The sequence below is a fragment of the Apodemus sylvaticus genome, chromosome 2 (genome assembly GCF_947179515.1).
Source record: "Apodemus sylvaticus chromosome 2, mApoSyl1.1, whole genome shotgun sequence".
NCBI lineage: Eukaryota > Metazoa > Chordata > Mammalia > Rodentia > Muridae > Apodemus > Apodemus sylvaticus.
The window spans coordinates 41,266,376-41,284,989 of NC_067473.1; the positions used below are offsets into that span (position 1 = coordinate 41,266,376).

At 41.0% G+C, this 18,614-nt stretch overlaps 1 protein-coding gene across 5 annotated transcripts in view; it reads left to right on the plus strand.

Moving 5' to 3' along the window:
* The window catches only part of Met (MET proto-oncogene, receptor tyrosine kinase), a 107,410-nt gene that overhangs the window by 29,765 nt on the left and 59,031 nt on the right, over positions 1 to 18,614 (plus strand). The gene's annotated exons all lie outside the window — the stretch shown is intronic.

Genomic DNA, 18,614 nt, shown 5'->3' on the forward strand with positions numbered 1-18,614 from the left:
ACACACACACACACACACACGAGAGAGAGAGAAAGAGAGAGACAGAAAGACAGAGAGAGACAGAGAGATGCAGACAGACAGACAGATTATTAAAACTAAAATAAAAAAAAATATTTTAAGGCTTAGATTAGTATTTCTGCCAAACATATTTTGGTTTGGAATGATGATCATTAAAAATGATTTTTTCACAGGAAAGCATAGAAAAATTATTGGTGGTTTTATTTAAATAAAGTAGAACTGCTATCTATAAGTATAGAATTATTTTTCTGCTAGACCTTTGATCACTTTGTGACAGAGAAAGCACCAACTTGGGGTCCATTTTAGTCTTGGAAATTGTTGGGTTGAGCCTAGATTTACACACACAGCATGGCTCTGCCTCCTAACACAGGGGCCATCAGGGGCCATAACTGAACAAATAGCGTCACTCTGAGTCCTATCTAAACACATTTGGGCTTTGGAAATAGGTGTCTCTCGCCCAAGTGGTTTTCAGTCTAAGAAACAAAGGTTATAAGTGCAGCCAGGAAGAGCAGTCTGTATGTACTTGATAAGAGAACATATGTAATTCCACTGAGACGGACTCGGGGCACATGATTTCAGGAACAGGTTGCAGCTTTTGATGAGACTGGGGTACTTTGTTAGATGGAAAATTATTTCTCTGTTTTATTGAGCTCAGGAAATTCAACCTTTGATGAAACATAGACAAAACTTCCCTCCTTTTCCCTCCAAAGTCTAATAGTGCATATAACACGGACACGCCAGTCCCAAGTAAGACGTACTGCCCACTTGCATGTTTAATATACATTCTAAACTCTATAAGGTGCAATGGAATTCTTCATTGGGCTGATGATTTTTCAATAAAAAATATTCCAAAAGAATGGAAGGACATTGAAGGCCTTTCAGAAACCTGGCATTCAGAAATGCATGTGCTGTACTCCTAGCATCTTGAACAAAAACACTTTGCCCACAGACAGTAAGCTAATCGAGCAGCAGAAGTTTACAGAGCCTATTAGGAGTTCCCCAGGGCTTCCAGGGCATATGCCCTTGATGCTTGGATTTTGTACCACTAAACGTCTTGATTTTGCAGGGACGTACTAGTATCTTATCTCACTGTTTTATTTTGTACATTTCTGCCTCCCACTTGCAAGCATTCTTACTCATTTTAGAAAGTCTCAAAACCTTCTGAACTTTATCTTACCCGCTTTGCCATTTTGTAGTGTTCCAGGGGGAACAAAGAGGCAAGATTATCCAATAAAATTCAGGCCAGTTTTATCACAGAGGAAAAATGCCCCAATGCCACACCTGAAACCATTATCACTCACATCTCAAAAAATTCTTGTGGGAAACAAGCTGTAACTTGCCAACAGTCTTCGTGCAAGGGAAGCCAAGTTTCTCGCTGGCCAAATTCCATAAAAAGAAATACCTGTAAACCTCCACTTCTTATTTGCCTGTTTGCCTTCTCCATTTACTAATGGCCGAAATTCTGCTGAAACTGAGACTACACACATTTCTTTTCACACACCTGGCCCACAGAAAGAGTTCCAGTAATCAGCATATAGTCCTAGCTTTGTCCTAAATGACAGCAAGACCAAAATCATTTAGAGGATTGAGCCAGTTAAGAATAAGGTGACCATCTAAGCAATAAGATGACTCCAGTTTTTCTTGGCTGTTTATCTTGGCCAGATATCAGGTGATCTTCTCATAATATCTTGTAATACGGTCTTTATTTTTAGCATGAAGTTTCATGACTCAAAACACATTGGGTAGTTTAGCTGTTAATATCTGTAATATGTGAATGGACAGACTTGAGTGTTCTTTGGTGGTATCTTTCTTCTTAGGCACCGGCCCAGTCCTCAGTGCATGTGGAAGACCCATCAGAGGGACTCTTTGCCCTTCTGTCTCCTTGCCATACAGAAAATGTATTTCTGCTGCAGGATCAAGCACAAGGATGCCAGGAAAGACCATCTATTCAGGGACCCAGCAGATGTTTCAGGCACAACTTACTTATTGATGGTCAGGCCCTGTTGCTTTCTCTCCCCTCACATTTCGTGAGTGTATCTAGCCACAGTGATTATGGGCATCTTCTCAGACCTGCAACAGGAAAGACCTGTTTGAGTCATCTGATAATTCTCAGAGCGCATTATTTTTTATCCATGTCTTAATCATGCTTAAAAGCTTGCCTCTATGTATGAGACAGATGTAGAGAGCTTATCTCAAGCCACAGGTGTGCATCCACGGAATACCGGTGATGTTGGTCATAATAGCCCTTCCGTAAGAATGTGGTCTTGATTTCCACAGGGTACATATTTTTTTCTTTTGAGTCTGAATGTAACTCTTAAAGGGCTTATTTACAATGATATCTAACTTTGAATTCTATCATTTGCATATCCACAATAATTTAAAATTCATTTTCAATATATTTCCTGACCTTTTTTTTAAACCTATTCACAGGTGAACCTCTATAAGCGTCTTAAATTATTATCCATTCATGTTGTTCTAGGCTAGTGCATATCCCATTAGGAACATATTAATGTGCAAAAAAATTATTGAGAAAATGCCCCTCATATGGAAACTTGGTAATAACCCAAGGGGGTTATTACCTTAGGGGGGGAAATCCCTTTTCCTTCTATCTGAAGATAAACACGATTATAAAAATCATTCATTTACTTTGAATTTCTAGAATCTCCACTGATCAGACATAAAAAATCTGTTAACTTGAAAGTCCAGGAAAAGCTGGGCGGTGGTGGCGCATGCCTTTAATCCCAGCATTTGGGAGGCAGAGGCAGGCAGATTTCTGAGTTCAAGACCAGCCTGGTCTACAGAGTGAGTTCCAGGACAGCCAAGGCTATACAGAGAAACCCTGTCTTGAAAAAAAACAAGCAAACAAACAAACAAACAAACAAAACAGAAAAAGAAACTCCAGGAAAAAAAAGTTTAAGGACACATTGAGATGATTTCTGCACATTCAAATCAATGTTCTTTTAAATTAATGATTTTCTTTACTTACATCCCAAATGTTCCCCCCTCTTGGTCCTGCCCTCCCAGAGTTCTTCACCCCATCCCTCCTCCACTTCACCTCTGGGAGGGTACTCTACTCTCCCCCTCCCAACTTCTTGAATAGGAGAATTTTTTTTAATCTCACAATCAGCAGCAATCTTACTCTGTGAGTATATCTTATTTGAAATGTACATTTTTGAAATGATTTTTGTGTGTGTGTGAATGTTGGGATAAGGAAGCTTTTTTATGTGGAGTACTGGTAATTCATTGCACTGTTTTCCTTAGGAGTACCATTACCAAAATTTTGCTCGATTATATAAACAGCTGGAAAAGTAAGCTTGCAGTAAATATTTCCCCAACATTTTGCTCTTCCTTTCTGTTTGCTTGGTAGTTTTCATACATGTGGTATATTTTGATCATATTCTTTCCCCTCCCCCAACTCCTCCCAACCTCCCTACCCACCCAACTTTGTGTTCTCTGCCCCCCCTCTCTTCCTCAAGAAAAAAGAAAAGTAAAGAAAGAAAAGCAGTAAGACAAAACATATCAATACCAAGGGAAAAAAATCACACCAAAAAGCATCGCATCTGTTTTGTGCTGGCCAGCTGTGCCTGGGCAGGAGGGCCTGCCCTGGAGTGTGGTTGATAGACTCGGTGACATCTTGGTGATCTTACTGATTATGAGCGGATCAACTGAGGGGCACTGAAGGCATTTGGTAACAGACACTCCTGGGTGAAAGGCCTGGTTACAGCACACTTGCTCTATGACTTCTGACTGCTGCTTAAGTTCTTGCAGTTCTGGTTTCATCTGCGACATGCAGGTCAGGCCACCTAGTTCACTGACTTGCAGCAGGTGCGATAAGGTGACCATACGACATGCTCCTTGGAAATCAGCAGAACCTAATGAGAGGAGCGTGAAGCCCACGATCCAGGGTCAGTCCTGTGCCCCACTGAGTTCTATGTGGCGACCTTGTGGACATTATTTACATTCTCCAAGCAGTCTGGTCTCACACTGAAGCTATCGTGTAGACAAGAATAATACCCAAAACAGTCCTGGCTTGGTCCTATGCTCATATTAAATGACAGCTATTGCTATGAGGAATACTTGTCTAAAGAGAGGTGAACTCAAATGGCCTGTTTGTTTCTTTAAAAAATGCATATTGTGGGACTCTTTCACTTTCCTCTCACTATATTATGAGTAACCAAACTCCATCCAAGCTTAATTAGTTCATGTCTAAGTTTGCTGACATTGGGTGGGACAACAACGGAATCCAATTGCATTACACTCTAGTCAGAAGCCTGCTTCTTTCTCTGACTTAAAATTTAAACTAGCTGTGGCAAAGCAAGATATCCTGCCTCTGTACTTAAAGGGGAAACTTTGCATTAAGAATTACACAATACAGCACCAGAGAAAGTCAACCTCCTGGGTTGTTTTTATTGAGCTTCCTTGTTTCTCAAATACCACTTGTACTCCAATTCAAAGAGTAGCCAACTGTTTCCCAAAATAAAGGAAACTAAAGGTAGTAATTTTCCACCTCCCCATCCTGGAGTGCCAAAGTTAAAGGGTCACCACTCAAAGCGGCCACAGAGAGAAAGGAAAACAATTAGAACAATTTTCAATAAGAACAGAAATCAAACAAGATGCAAACAAGGAATATCAGATGCAGGACCAAGAAACAGTCCTTTGGTGATGTTTCTTATCACTCCCATAAAGATGATGGATGGATAAAATTGAGTTACATTTAAGTTGTAACGAAAGAAAATAATTGCAGCGTTCCATCAGGAAACCACAAGGTCCATTATTGATCTGTCCTCCTCAGGGCATGTCTTGTAATATTTAATAAAATAAACAGAGATTTATAGCTCTCTATAGGCCGTGTATCTATAATCTCCCACACTATTCAAACCATGGATGTGGAGTCAGCTTTAGAAATAACAGCCATGTCATTTGGTGGGTCTGGCATGGCTTATTTAGACTACAGCACTCTCGAGGGAATGCATTTTGTATTAGGAGTGATAAATGTAAAGTCTGATTATAGGGTTGTTTCTACTTCCCGTGTTCAGGAATGAGGGAACGTAGCCCTCTATGTATGCTGTTACTGGGGAGTCTTTATTCTTGATATTAGACAGTTCTCTAAACTTAAACATTAAACATCTTGGCTGTACAGCAAATGTAATTGCTACCATAACAAAATTTTGTAAGGCAGAAAATCCTTGAGGTACAAGGATTGGATATATTTTATGTTTTTAAAAATCTAAGTAAAACTCTATTTTCTCTTGATTCATTTCCATAGCCGTTGGCTCTATTCTCTCCGAGACTCAGCCTCCTGTCTTGTTATAATTCTCCCTGCATACAAAATGGCATAGTGCATTTTTTTTTAATTTAAGAGAAACTTACAATCAATTTCTTTCCAGAATTTCAAAACACCCTCTGAGTTCATTGGCAACACCCTGGGCAGAGGGTGTTTTTAAAAAGTAACAAATGATTGATTAGTGCCTTTTGCTTTTTCCCCATCTTCCCACTAACCCCCCTTAAAATCGTCACTTGTCTGTTCCCGACCCCCTCCCCAGAAAAGATTTTAAGATTCCATAGCTTAATACATTCATCAACCAAAAGCAAAAGGACAAAGTTAAAGTTGAAACTCAGGCAGCCTTTACCTGGGACGGCACCAACTCAGGATGTGAGTAACAGTATCTCCCACGTGTGGGGCAGTTGAGGTTACCCATGCCCCTTGGGTTTGAAGAGGGTTTCCTGTCCTCTCTGTCTTCTCAAGGAGGGCATGACTGTATTAAGTTGCTGATCCCTAGATGGTGATTCATTTGGGGAGATTGCTGTGTCAGACTATAAGTCCACAGGAAAAGAAATCAATCTTATAGTTGACTTTTGAAGAAGGCAAACTTCTGAAGCCAAGGCACCTAGATGTGAAGTTTTTATTCCCACTATCCATGCTTGGAGATTACTGGAAGCATGCGGAGCCCCACATGTTGATAAGGGTAATAACCTACTTGAGTGATAACAGATTTTTTTAAACTTACTATAACATCTCCAATCTTGGGTGCTGCACTCCTCAAGACTTCTGATTTATCAGTGCTCATCCCTCCCTCTGTCTCTCAAACAAGCAAAGCAAGGAATTTAGAGAAGACTCGGAATGGAATTCTTGGTTTGGCACAAATACGAATATAGTGCATTTAAAATGAGCAAGCGCCCAAGTACTGCTATAAAGTCACACCTCCGGAGCCCATAGAGGGCTGGATAGTATCAGGGAAATGAAACCAAAGACGTGTCTACTCTTGAAGTCAATGCAACTCCCTTGACTTTTTTTTTCTTTTTAAAATCATGGATGTAGTAAGTGATTCTAAGGTCCTAGATATGGCCCAGTCTGCTAATTATATATTTTTCAAACTAATCTGTTCCAGAAGAGTTCATTTGAATGTGAATCACTGGCTGAGCAATATTGACTTCTTATTCTAAAAGCTAGGCTCTACCTTAGGGAGGCGATTTGTGGGGGCTAGGCTAATGTCAGAGCCAATGGACTGTGTGTACACAGACACACAGTTCAGGAAGATTTTCCAGTCTTTCAGAAGGAAAGGGAAAGGAAAATGTCTAGTGCATGCTAACATAGAATAAAAGTGTGTTTTAGCCATCGTCCATGTTCATATAAGGCTACAGATGGTTTGTAAATGGCATTATTCCAAAACGAAAAGATGCATCATTAATTCCGACTAATGTCTGACTTCCCTTATCTTATTTGGGTATATTGTCAAAGTGATCATCAATCAGAGAACATTTAATGGCTGATGACACTTCAGATTATGCTCTAGGTAAAAGGGGTGAGTTAAGGTCACTTTGAGTTTGGATGGCAGTCTATTGTGGAGATGACTTTATGAAAATCGAGTTTCTTGTGTTGTCATCACAGAATACATAGATGGTTCATGGTGGCCTGGAATGTAGATCTGCGTGCCAGAAGTGTGTACATTTGAATGCTAAATTTCCTATTGAAAGTTTACATTGAAAACATCTGTTTATCACTTAGCATCTCTCAGGCAGCTAACCAACACTAAACGTGAAGAACCACTCAGGATTTGGGGACAAAGCAGGATTGAGCTGGCTCACCAGCTCTGAGTGAATCAATAGTGCTTAGAGCTAATGCACTAAACAGGTTACAAGCACTAATGCAGTGGCAGTCAATAGCAAAAGTGAATGCCTCTAAAAATCACCTTGACAATGAAATATGCAATATTTTCCATTTGTTTTCAGCTAATTACATCACAGACTTATTCTCGCATCGTATTAGCTTAAGCGGAGTGTGAGAAGCCTGTTTAATTTAGGACCTAAAACGAGCAGATCCCCAGAAACACCATTCCCAGTAAGAATCCAAGGAAAGGATTTATTATGCAACCAGGATTCTATAGAAAGCCCAGTAGCTGCTTCCTGAGTGCTAATTCCACTAGTAGGACAGTGGCGGGCCAACTGCATGTGACACTTTTCTTCATGTGGCAGTGGATGAGTGGAGATGGCAGGAAAAAACCAAGTCACTCCAGTAGACAAGATATCCTGATAACCCATGGAATATGGTGTGACCATTCATTAGATACAAATGAAGGCAGTATCTAAATTTTATGATTAGATCTTAAAAGACTACTCTGGAGTGATAAAGTTAACTCTTAGGTAAAGCTTAAAATGGTACAAAAATGCATTCTATCTCCAGTATATTTAGTTTGGGGCAAATGTATGTCAAATATCTATTTTCTTTTCTTTTTCTTTCTTTTCTTTTCTTTTTTTTTTTTTTTTTGGATTTGGTTTTTTCAAGATAGGGTTTCTCTGTGTAGCTCCAGCTGTCCTGGAACTCACTCTGTAGACCAGGCTGGCCTTGAACTCAGAAATCCTCCTGCCTCTGTCTCCCAGAGTGCTGGGATTATAGGCATGCACCACCACCCGCAGCTGTCAAGTATCTAATAAACTAACAATCACAACCTATCTCATGGCCTTTTGTCTTAAGGCTAAGGTGCTGTATTTCACTTTAACTTTTTAAAATGAGTTGGAGCCATTAAAGCACCTTATCTTATTTTCTACTTAACAAAAGATATCAGAAGGTGCAATGCCCTGTTGGGAGTTTGCCTTTTTGGAAATATATTCTGTTATGCAAAATACGTTTTTAATAGAGCTCGGTGTGAAGGAGGTAATGTGTGCGTGGCTAGAAGCCACACACCTCATTTCAGCTAGTCATTCCCGGCCTCACGGCCTAGCATGCCATCAGCTTCTTTGGAAGTAAATCGGGTTTCTGCTGGGCTGGATCATCTCTTCCCTGGCTCCCTGCCTCTCTTTGTGTCAACACTCAGTATTTGTGAAGACAGTTTTTTCTTCTGCACATGGAAAGGGTTCTCCCATTACTCATGAGTCCTGTGACAAAGAATCATGCAACCCAGAGAACACACAAATAAGTCCTTCTGAAGCCCTCAGTGTTTATGAACATCAATAGAACTTAAGGCAATGTGATGCTGAGGTGGCCCAGATCACATTGTCCTTCTGTATCCGCAGCCGATCAACGCTTCACAAGCACGTCCCTTTTCAGTGTGTTTCCTGCTCATGAGGATCATGTGGCTGAGAGGCCAAGTGGGAGCCAAGTGCTCCCAGGACTCATGCTTATCTTATGAGCACCTCCTGAGTGCCCAAGTGTGCGCCCTCCAAGCAAGGCCATCTTTGGGTTACCAATCCTTTCATTTCTGGTGCCCTTACACTAAGCTTTTATCTGTCTTTAATCATCTTCATCTGCTTATATGTTTAATCACGCAGATATCTAAGTGAGGGAAGGTCTCAGAAGGGAGGCATTTCTCACACATTTGCTTTGCTACCTAGCATCTGCATTGTAGATCACAGACAATACGTAGTGTCAATTTGCACTTAGAGAGCTCTTAAACAATCTATGCATTCGAACAGGACTGAAAGAGCATACAGATCATAGGTGTATACAATCTCGGTAAAGTTTATGCAAGTATTTTTATGAATAAATTGTAAACAGTGTTTTCATCATCTGCATTAGCCACAAAGATTTGAAGTGCGGGTGTAAAATTAGCCTGCAGTATCCAAAGAAAAACTCACCTTCTTCTGTGTTTGTCTGTTCATTGTTGTTTGGCCAACAAAGAAGTGGTGTTTGCCAAGGGAATAGGAGGTATTTAATCTTCAGAGCTTGTTCCTGTGCCTACAAGTCAGGGAGGTCATTGGCTTGCCCCTTCCTGAAGCGTGTAATTACAGGCAGAGGACTATTTATTTTCCAGTAAAGTGACCAACTCTTTAATGTAATAAGACTATTTATAAGAGCAAGTGGATGTAAGAAATATATACAATTTTGGAAAAGATGATAGTAAAGTGAAACTATTGTCTTCATATTTTCAATATTATGAGACAGTCTGCGTCTCTAGAAATGTCCTAAAGTGTAATAATAAAGGTGAACCTAAGGTCACATTAAGTAGCCCCAGTACTTAACATCTTGAATTATCATGGGATAGAATATGTCTGATAATCTATTAAGTTAGAAACTAATTTGTGGCTCCACCATCATAGTAAACAAGAAGCAATAACTATATTAGTAAGAATGATTTAGAAATATTTCTACTTTGGAAAAGAGAAGTTACATTGGGTTAGCTGGAGACACTATGGGGGAAAAATATCACCATTTCATGCTCTCAGATTCTTTTAAGAATAAATTGTTATAAAAGCAGTGACTGGAGGTAGAGTTGGGTATGTATCATACAACCTCACTTGCACTACTGTCTCGGTGCTAGAGCTATCCATAGGGGTTTGAAAAAACCACACTATGTAAGTAGTAGGTGAACCTTGTGACTTATGTTGCAAAGCCAAAAGTTCTAAGTTGTTGACATGTACAAAGAGAAGCTAAACATTTGCCAACCTTAAAGGTGGTGTCATGGTGTGGTAAATTGTGACAATTTTTCCACCTACTAAAAAGAAAGTTTCCCATTGAAAACTGAAACAACAACAAAAAAAGAAAAGAGCAAACCTTCACATTTTCCTAGGATCTAGGGTACAGAAGGTGCCGGCCATTGATGTCATTGTGACCCTAGTGAAAAGACAACAGTCTTACTGAGTGTATCTTAGCTCATGAAGAGAAGAGGTGTCAACCACTCGGAATGTGGACACCTGCATTTTCTTAAGTAAATACTGCTTTTGTATGAAAACTTGCCCTGCGTTGTGGTCCGTGGAGGCAGTTAGAACCCCCAGAACCTCATTTAATGAATGCTTTGTCTGTTAGAGGTTCAAGAAATAGTTAAGATAGTCGAATTTTCCATTTTGTCTGTAATATATAATAAATATCTGTCCAAGTGAATGGATGGATAATCACTTCAATAATGAAGATGGTATAGCTTCCTTTTACCTTTTTTGCTTTAGCACAGCTTTTATTTTCTACTCTGAGCTACAGGAAAATCACAAAATAAATTGCACTATTCTTTGCTTAGGGCTCTGTTTCCTTCGAACCTTATTCCTGTCTGTCAGCCTCACCCCAGCTCCCCAGTAGCTCAGGAAAACCTCCACTGGGATTAAGTAATCATTTACACAACCTCTCTCATTCATTAACCAATGTTGACATTCTCCTTCTCCAGCCCAGAGTTGCTTAAGGATTCCCTAAGCGCCTTATCCTGCAGCTGGCGTGGGTGCAAACAACGCCTATTTAATCAAGAAATTAATATTTCCAAGGAATCATCTGGCCTGCCTCAGCCTTCTTCATGACCATGATCGCCTTCCATTCCGTCTTTAAAATAAATTCTGGGTTCTTTCCTAGTAAACGTGTACTTTTAAAACCCTTCATTTCTTTCTACGTATTCATAAAGCAGAAATAGAAAATATTATTGCTTCTAAAAAAATCTTTTAGTGTGCTAAAAATGATGCCAGTAAGAGAAAATGAGAGCATCTAGATCTGTCCTCATCTCCACTCGATGTTTGTCTCCTGAGTACCGATGATGTGGTAATCTTTCTTGAAAGCAGCATGGTTTTATAGCTGCAACTTTAGAAATAATCTGGGGGCTCCCCCCAATTGCTTCAGAGCACAATCCACATTCATTTTATGACATTCAAGGAGTGTCTTACTTGGGTCCTGGTTTCCTTCACGTGGAGTAGAATTCCAGTCAAGAACAAACTCTTGGCAGAGGGTTGACACCCTTGACTCGCACAGCTGGCCACCAAAGTGTCCTACCATGCCTATACCAAGTTACCACTGATTCAGGTTTTGTCATTGATTAAAAGTAGGGAAGAACTTGCACATATATACCTGTGAACAGGTACACAGCAGATCCTGTGTGTTGTTTGGCTCTGCCCTATACCTGGGCTGTCACTGCGGTAGCAGATAGTGTCTGTGAGTGAGTCTCCCTCACAGCCCTGCTGGCTAGTGCCTGTCCCATGGTCAGCCTCCAATTTTCTTCAATACTCGTTTTGTCAAACTCACATTTCTTCTCTATTCTTTTTTAATTCTCACCCCAGGTACTATCTTTCCCAGGAACTGTTCTCTAGATTCCCTCCCATTCCCTCTCCCCATTAAAGTCACCCATTTCAACCACATCTCGTGCCGCATGCAGAATACTGTATTTTCTATTCAACATTGCTATTCTCTTAATATGGGCTGTGGATTCTCGCTCCACATATCTGGTGTGTAAGACAATAGCTTGAACAAAATGCATACGATCACACAAATGATTGTAAGGCTGGTCCGTGTTTCAAGTAGGCGATTAAAATACTTATTAGTAAAAATAACATTTTCCCCAAACTACCTTTCAATCTTCCCTCTCAGATCTCTAATGACTAATTTGTAGAGTAGTGGAATATTAATATTTAAGTTAGCACAGGAGAAACTAAAAAGTTCTATTTCTTCTACCCTATGCTCCCTTCCTAATTCTCATATATGACACATGCACAGATGCACCCCACACAGCTTAGAAAAAAAATGATAAATCAAAGAGAGAGAAATGTGAAAGGAGATGCAGACGAAGGTGAGGAAGATGGACAGACAGAAATTATAGAACTTGGTCATGGCCTGAAATTGGGAAAGGAGAATTCAAGCCATTAAGAATATGTAGAGGGAGGACAGCTCTGCTCCTGTAGGCCTTCTGGAACATTCCCAGAACTGAATGATACTGTCAGGGTGAGGAATTTTAGAGAACATCTAGTGGGTAAGGCTCGAGTTACACTGTCACCATGAATAATAGTCACAGTAGGAACCTCCCTTCACATTTGCCCTGGAAACCCCACAGGTTTTCACCGCTAGACACCAATAGTGGTTTCATGTTTAAAATGATGCACGGATTAACAGAAAGAAGAATGAGTGTCTGTGTCAGTAGCGCCCTTACGGACATGGGGCTCCTCTTACGTGGCATGACTTCATAGGCTTGGAGGACGTGGTAGGCAGGGAAGCTCTATCCTGAACTCAATAGGCCCCGTTGAAAAGAGGGGATTGGGTTGGCACTCAGGACGCCTTGCCCACTTACAAAGTTTCTGATAAGTAGTTCATGTCTGAAACAAAATGAGAAAGCAGGAAATGAGTCTCACTCTATAAGGCTAAGATGGAAAAGAGGGATAAGAGCTAATGCCTGTTGGCTTCATGACTAGAATACAGTCACGGGCTTTAGGAACATACTAGGGCATGACTGAACACTTCCATTTCATCCATCTTTCGCCTCTTCTGGCCTGCTAAGACGTTTATTAGTTGCTCTGTAGTAATAGGGAGCCTCCTGAGTCTACAAAGAAACTGGCTCTTACAGCATTAAGGAAAAATGACTTCCTTTTGAATGGTTAATGTTGGGGGGTTGGTTTTGTGCTGTCTGGCTTTCTACTACGCCTATGAAATAAGGGCATAACAATTTGGTTTCTATTAACTAAATAGAGAAAGAGAGAAAACCTCCTCATAGCATCGAAACCTGCCATACCTGGAGCAATTTGATGAATCTCTGTCGCTCCTCGCTGACACTGGAGCTCAGTATGAAGGCTGCTAACCAAAACCACATGGGCTCGGCCTGTTTTATATCTGATTCACCTTAGGAAATGATAAAGATGCGAAAGTCTTAACATTTTCAATTCCAAAGCCCATACCATTGTAGAATTTTGAGTGTTCCTAACCCCAAGAGTGAACATATATTTATGTACAAATACAAGCCTTTGTACACATGCATATAGAAAGCCATATCCACACATAAAATATATTCTGTTCCAAGAATCTTTCCTCCTTCAGACCAGCTTCTGCCAAGACCTAGCTCTGCATCCGTCTCTGCTGCGAGGTTCTGCAGCTGTTGAAGGCCACGCCGTTTCTGATTCCTCTCTAGTCGGACAGCATGTGCTGCTGGTACAGGCTTTTAGTTACCTATCTGCTGAGCACTTCGGTTTTGTTTTTGTTTTTATTTATTTTTTATTTTATTTACATTTTAAGTGTTATCTCCTTACCCCGGTTTCCTTCCTTCCCAGAAACCCCCTATCCCTTCCCACTCCCCCTGCTTCTATCCACCCACCCACCACTCCTACCTCACCCCTAGACTAATCAGTTATGTGTTTTTATGTGCTGGTCTCTGGTCTCCCTATGTACACAATGCCTTCAGAAGATGGGCTAAAAAATATGTTGGCGTACAACATTCAAGTTAAGAGTGCTTTTACATTTTTAAGGTATATGCATATGTATATGAATATGATTATGTATATGTATATGTATATGTGTATATATCAAAATATCTCATATGGATCCTATGATCTTTAATGTCTAATATATAATGTATTTAATGTATTTATATTTAATACATAATACAATTACACTTAATATAATGCTTTAATTCTTTGAAAACTTCATAAACACATGCAGTGGATCCTATCCTACTCAACCTCTACGTCCACCCTCTAGTTCCTCCTCCTCCTTCCAGCTCTGTGTCCTTTTTGTATTACCCACTCAGACCATTCAATGCTGTTTTATATGCCCATGAGTGTGGGTCATCCATGAAGACATGAACACAATCTCCTTTCTAGTCTATCTTCTAAATAAAAGGATTCCACTAAGGGTGGAGCTTTGTGAGTTCCGCCCCTCTCCAGGCTGGAATTTGAAACTGGTCTTGAGCAGGTATCTGCAGTAAAAGTGCAATGAAATGATTTATAGAAGTCCTATGCTGAAGGAGAGAAAAATCTTCTCTCCCAAAGTGTGAGGGAAGATGGTGGGGTTGAGTCAGACCTATTCAAATGCAGCCTGCAGGCAGATGTGGAGATGTGCTTGCCCTGAGGAGTACACGCCAGATGGCTGTGTAGAGTTAGGTCATCAGCAGGCAGCAAGTGAGAGTCTGTTACATTGTCCCCAGGTGACTCACCAGTGCTGAGCCAGCAGCAGGCCAACCAGAGGCCTGTGTGTGTGCCGCCTCAGTGTGTGTGCCGCCTCAGTGTGTGTGCCGCCTCAGTGGCTTTGCCAGTTTGCCTTTCACTGCACCTGGCTTTGCTCTTCTGCTGGACCTGCAGCTACACTGGCAGACGAGGCAGGCAGCACATAGTCATGGCCCCAGGGCGGGTGAAGACACAGTGTAGAACTTGATCTAGGGAAGTCAGTGGATGCAGAAATAGTGAGGGAGCATCTTCCTTTCATGCTGTGCCCCGAAAATATCAAATGTGAGTTCTCTTCCTAGCACAGGACAAGGTCTAGACACCACCAACTTTTGACATCAAAGACTAGCTTGCTCTGCCCAAGAACTGATTCTTCTGTACCAGACAGCCCTGTCTTTGGTGTTGATCACTAAGAAGTTCTAGTGACTGGGGAGTTAAAACCTGGGATGGTAGCGGCTCAGGATCAGTGGGGTAAAGGGCAATGAGCCTAGCTATCCCGAAGGAGAGAAGCAAACATGGAGAAACATCGCCAGATGTTAAAGTCCAGAGCCCTGGACCCCTGCATTCAGCAGTTCCACTGCACCCCTGCAGGAATGTCATTTAGGAAAGTTGAGTGTTTAGCCAACTGGCTAAAGGAGTCTAAGAGAAAGAACTTTCCATTTTGAAAGTTGACTCTCCCACAAAGCCATTACTACATCTTCTGCAAAATATGACTCTGAATAAAGTTTCTATTAAAAACCTTATGTTAGTTTTCCATGGTCAAGGACGTAAGAACTGGTATGAGTAATCTGGAATGATTTAACAAAACTACATTTTAAAAAGTTATTGCGTGGCTGATTTAAACTAGCTATAGATGAGCTAAATCTATCCTATAGATCAATTAAAAGAATCGCTATTTCAAATATATCACATCCTTAATTACACTGAATTAAATGTAATTGCGTACTCACTTCATACATCACAGTGCTAATTGAGGGAAACATTTTCAGTCAAACCTATTGAGGTTTCTACACTTCAATTTTCTTTTTATTAAAAGAAACAAATAGATATATCTGAGCCATGTTTTAAAAAAGTAACAGGCAAATATGATAAAATGATTTCTTAAAAAACCCTCACGCACATAAACACAATACACTGAATTAATTAAGGCGTATAGTGTAGAGTAATTCTAGTTATCTCTAGGATGAGATATAAGACGGAGCCCAGAGAAAGGAGTTTGCAACACATTTGAGGTGTGTGAATATGCATGGTGCACAATTCTTTGAGTGCATATGTTGAGATCAGGGTCATCCTTACAGGACTTAGTGAGTGTGACTGAAACCTCTATTTGCATGTTGCTTTGCAGTGTGGAGAGCTTGGCTCCTTATTAAAATCCTATGCCTAAGGCTGAGATAGCGCACCACTCTGTAGGCCACCCTGAGGCAGTCTCTGGGTTGCGCAACATTCTCAGCATGGAGAGAGATAAGGAGAGTCCCCTTTCCCCGCAGTGAATGTTGGAACATTACTTCTTCCCAGAAGCCTGTGTTCTTGCTGCTCCCCCTGCGGTGCTTTCTGCTTTGGGAAAAGACAAAAGAAAAGAAAAAAGAAGAAGAAGAAGTAGTAGTAGTTATGGATACGTGCATATGACACTAGAATGTCCTTGACCCTGTTTGTTCCTTAGCTCTAAATTGCACAATCTTTCAAGATCAAGGGGCCCCCACAGATCCTGTCCCAGCCTTGTGCAATGTCTCCACATAGGAATTTTACTAGGCAGAGATAGAGACATAAATCCTTGAAAAGATGAGATTTAGAGACCAATTTCCTGAAGGAAGGGCCTTGAAGCTCACAATGTACATATCCCATCGATGCTGATGCCGATTTATTTTTAACCTTTGCATCTGGGACAACAGGTGTATAGGGGCAGAGGCCCTGGTTGCAACACTGTTTTTCCACTGAAGAAAAAAGTCTGCAAGCTCCAGTAGATTTGCAGGCACTCTAAGAAACGCCCAGAGATGACCTCACCTGCTCTTCTGTTCACCTGACTCAGCGAGGTGGACCTTAAAGCAATCTGGTTAGGAGGAGGGCCTTATCTCTGGTGGCCTTGCAGATACACAGATCTTACAGCAATGGTTATCACCCACTGACATCACTTAGGCAGGATGGAGGGAAGTTAGGACACAAAATATTGAGGAAGTTCCGATGACTTGATGACAGAGGCAGACAATAGTTTATGATTCAGGATGGCTCTACATCTTACATATTATATTTGCATTCCAGGAAATCCATTGAGAAACTCTGTGCCCTAGGTCAAGTTTGAGGTTTTAAGATTCTCAGTGGACTGCCCAGATCTACAAGGAGCAATGTAGGGTCTACTAAGGGAAGGAACCTGGCCCTGGTGGAGCACTTCAGGTGGCTTAGGATTAGAAATTGTTCATTGCTCCTTTAAGCAGCTTCCCTTGGCTCTGGCTTCTACAAAATGAATCAGCAATCACCACTTGAAACTTAATTATCAATTAATCGATCTCTATTGACTAGCTGGTTCATCCCAGTTAACTGCTACTCCTCAAAATAATCTATAGTACTTTAGTGAAGAAAGGCTTCTAATTAAATAGGGAGCTAGTGCTTATTATACATCAAAATAAGTGTCCAGAACTGAAACATTTTCTTAATTACAAGATACAATAGATTTAATCTCTCCTAAAACTCTCTCTCAGTTGGCTAATTGATTGTCAATTAAAATGAAGAAATTGCCGATGTACAAAAATAGAATATTTTAGGTGGCTTTTAACCACAGATGCAAAATATTTAAGAACTTCACAATTCCAAGTCATGAATGGTCAGCCTAAAGGAATGAAGTCACTACTGAGTAATACACTTGCATTTTTGTTATTAGTAACAGTAAGTTAGAGGGCAGGTGATGTTGGTTCAGAAGACATGCACAAAAGATTAAGTTTCTGACTTCTGTAGTAGATGAAAGTAACAAAGGATTTCTAACATCTCAATCACTGTCCCAGACTAGTAGCTATATATAAAGAAATCCTGACAGGCAGTGGAGGGACACACCTTTAATCCCTACATTCATGAGACAGAGGTAGGTGGATTTATGATTTCAAGGCCAGCATGGTCTACAGAGTGAATTCCAGGCCAGCCAGGGCTACAGGGAGGAAGCCTGTCTTGAAAAACAAAAACCAAACAAACGAAATGTCCAAGAGTCAACCTTCATTTCTTCTAAGTTGGGCTTCATTTTTCCTTAGTATGCCCCCCCCCCCCCCCGTGCCCTTCAACTGGCCCAGATTGACCAACTCTCAGCAGTCATCAGGAACTGGGAGGAGCCAACCATTCTTTGGTCCTCAAGAACTCCTCATTGCCCTATTCCTGAAAATGGTAGTTTCCAAACTACCATTTCATGCCTCCACACTCACATCACTTCCGCCTGCCTTATCCCGTCATTCTGTTATCATTTGCTATCATTTGTTATCATCTGTTTGGCATGATGTTCAGTCTGCCACTGGCGGTAGAGTTTTGAAAGAGCAACTACACTTGACCGGAGCTGACATTAAATATACAAGGGAATGTTGAGTTCCAGCAGAAATGGCTACCGCTATACTTGATGAATGAGCAAAAGTTATCATGAGAATCTACAGTAGGAGCATTGGACCTAGATATGAGCATCAGAGCAACTCACGAATAAAGGATATTTAGGAGCTAACTAGGTGAGGGGAGGTAGAGGGCAACCCCGGAAGAGCAAACCACTTATGTCAGACTCATTAATGGAGAGATGCCTGCAACCCTCGGACAGCTTAAAGCAGGCCTGAACACTGAGACACAGAGATCACAGAACCAGAAGGTGGGCAGGAGCCACATAATATGAAAACTAGTAGGCCATATTAAAAAGCTTTATCTTAAGATCAGGGGGATGAATTACATCATCTAAATAGAAAGGAAGACATGTCGGATCATATAAAAAATAAAGACCTACTACCATATGAGCAGCTAATCTGACAGTGGCACTGGTTGAGAAGCTATTGCCATAGCATAGCAGAAGAGTGGCTGGCTAGGACATGTATCACAGTGATGGAGACAGAAAAACCAGGTATAGGTCTGGAAAGTAGCCTGTTGACACAAACCAGCCCAAACTAGAGGCACTTGGGAGCAGGACAACCTGAAGTGAGGAAATGCCTTCATCAGAACGGCCCATCGGCAGTCCTGTGTGGCATTGTTTTGATGGTTGGTTGAGGTGGGAGGGCCCAGCCCAATGTGGGTAGTAGTGTCATCCCTGTGCCCTAGTCCTGGGA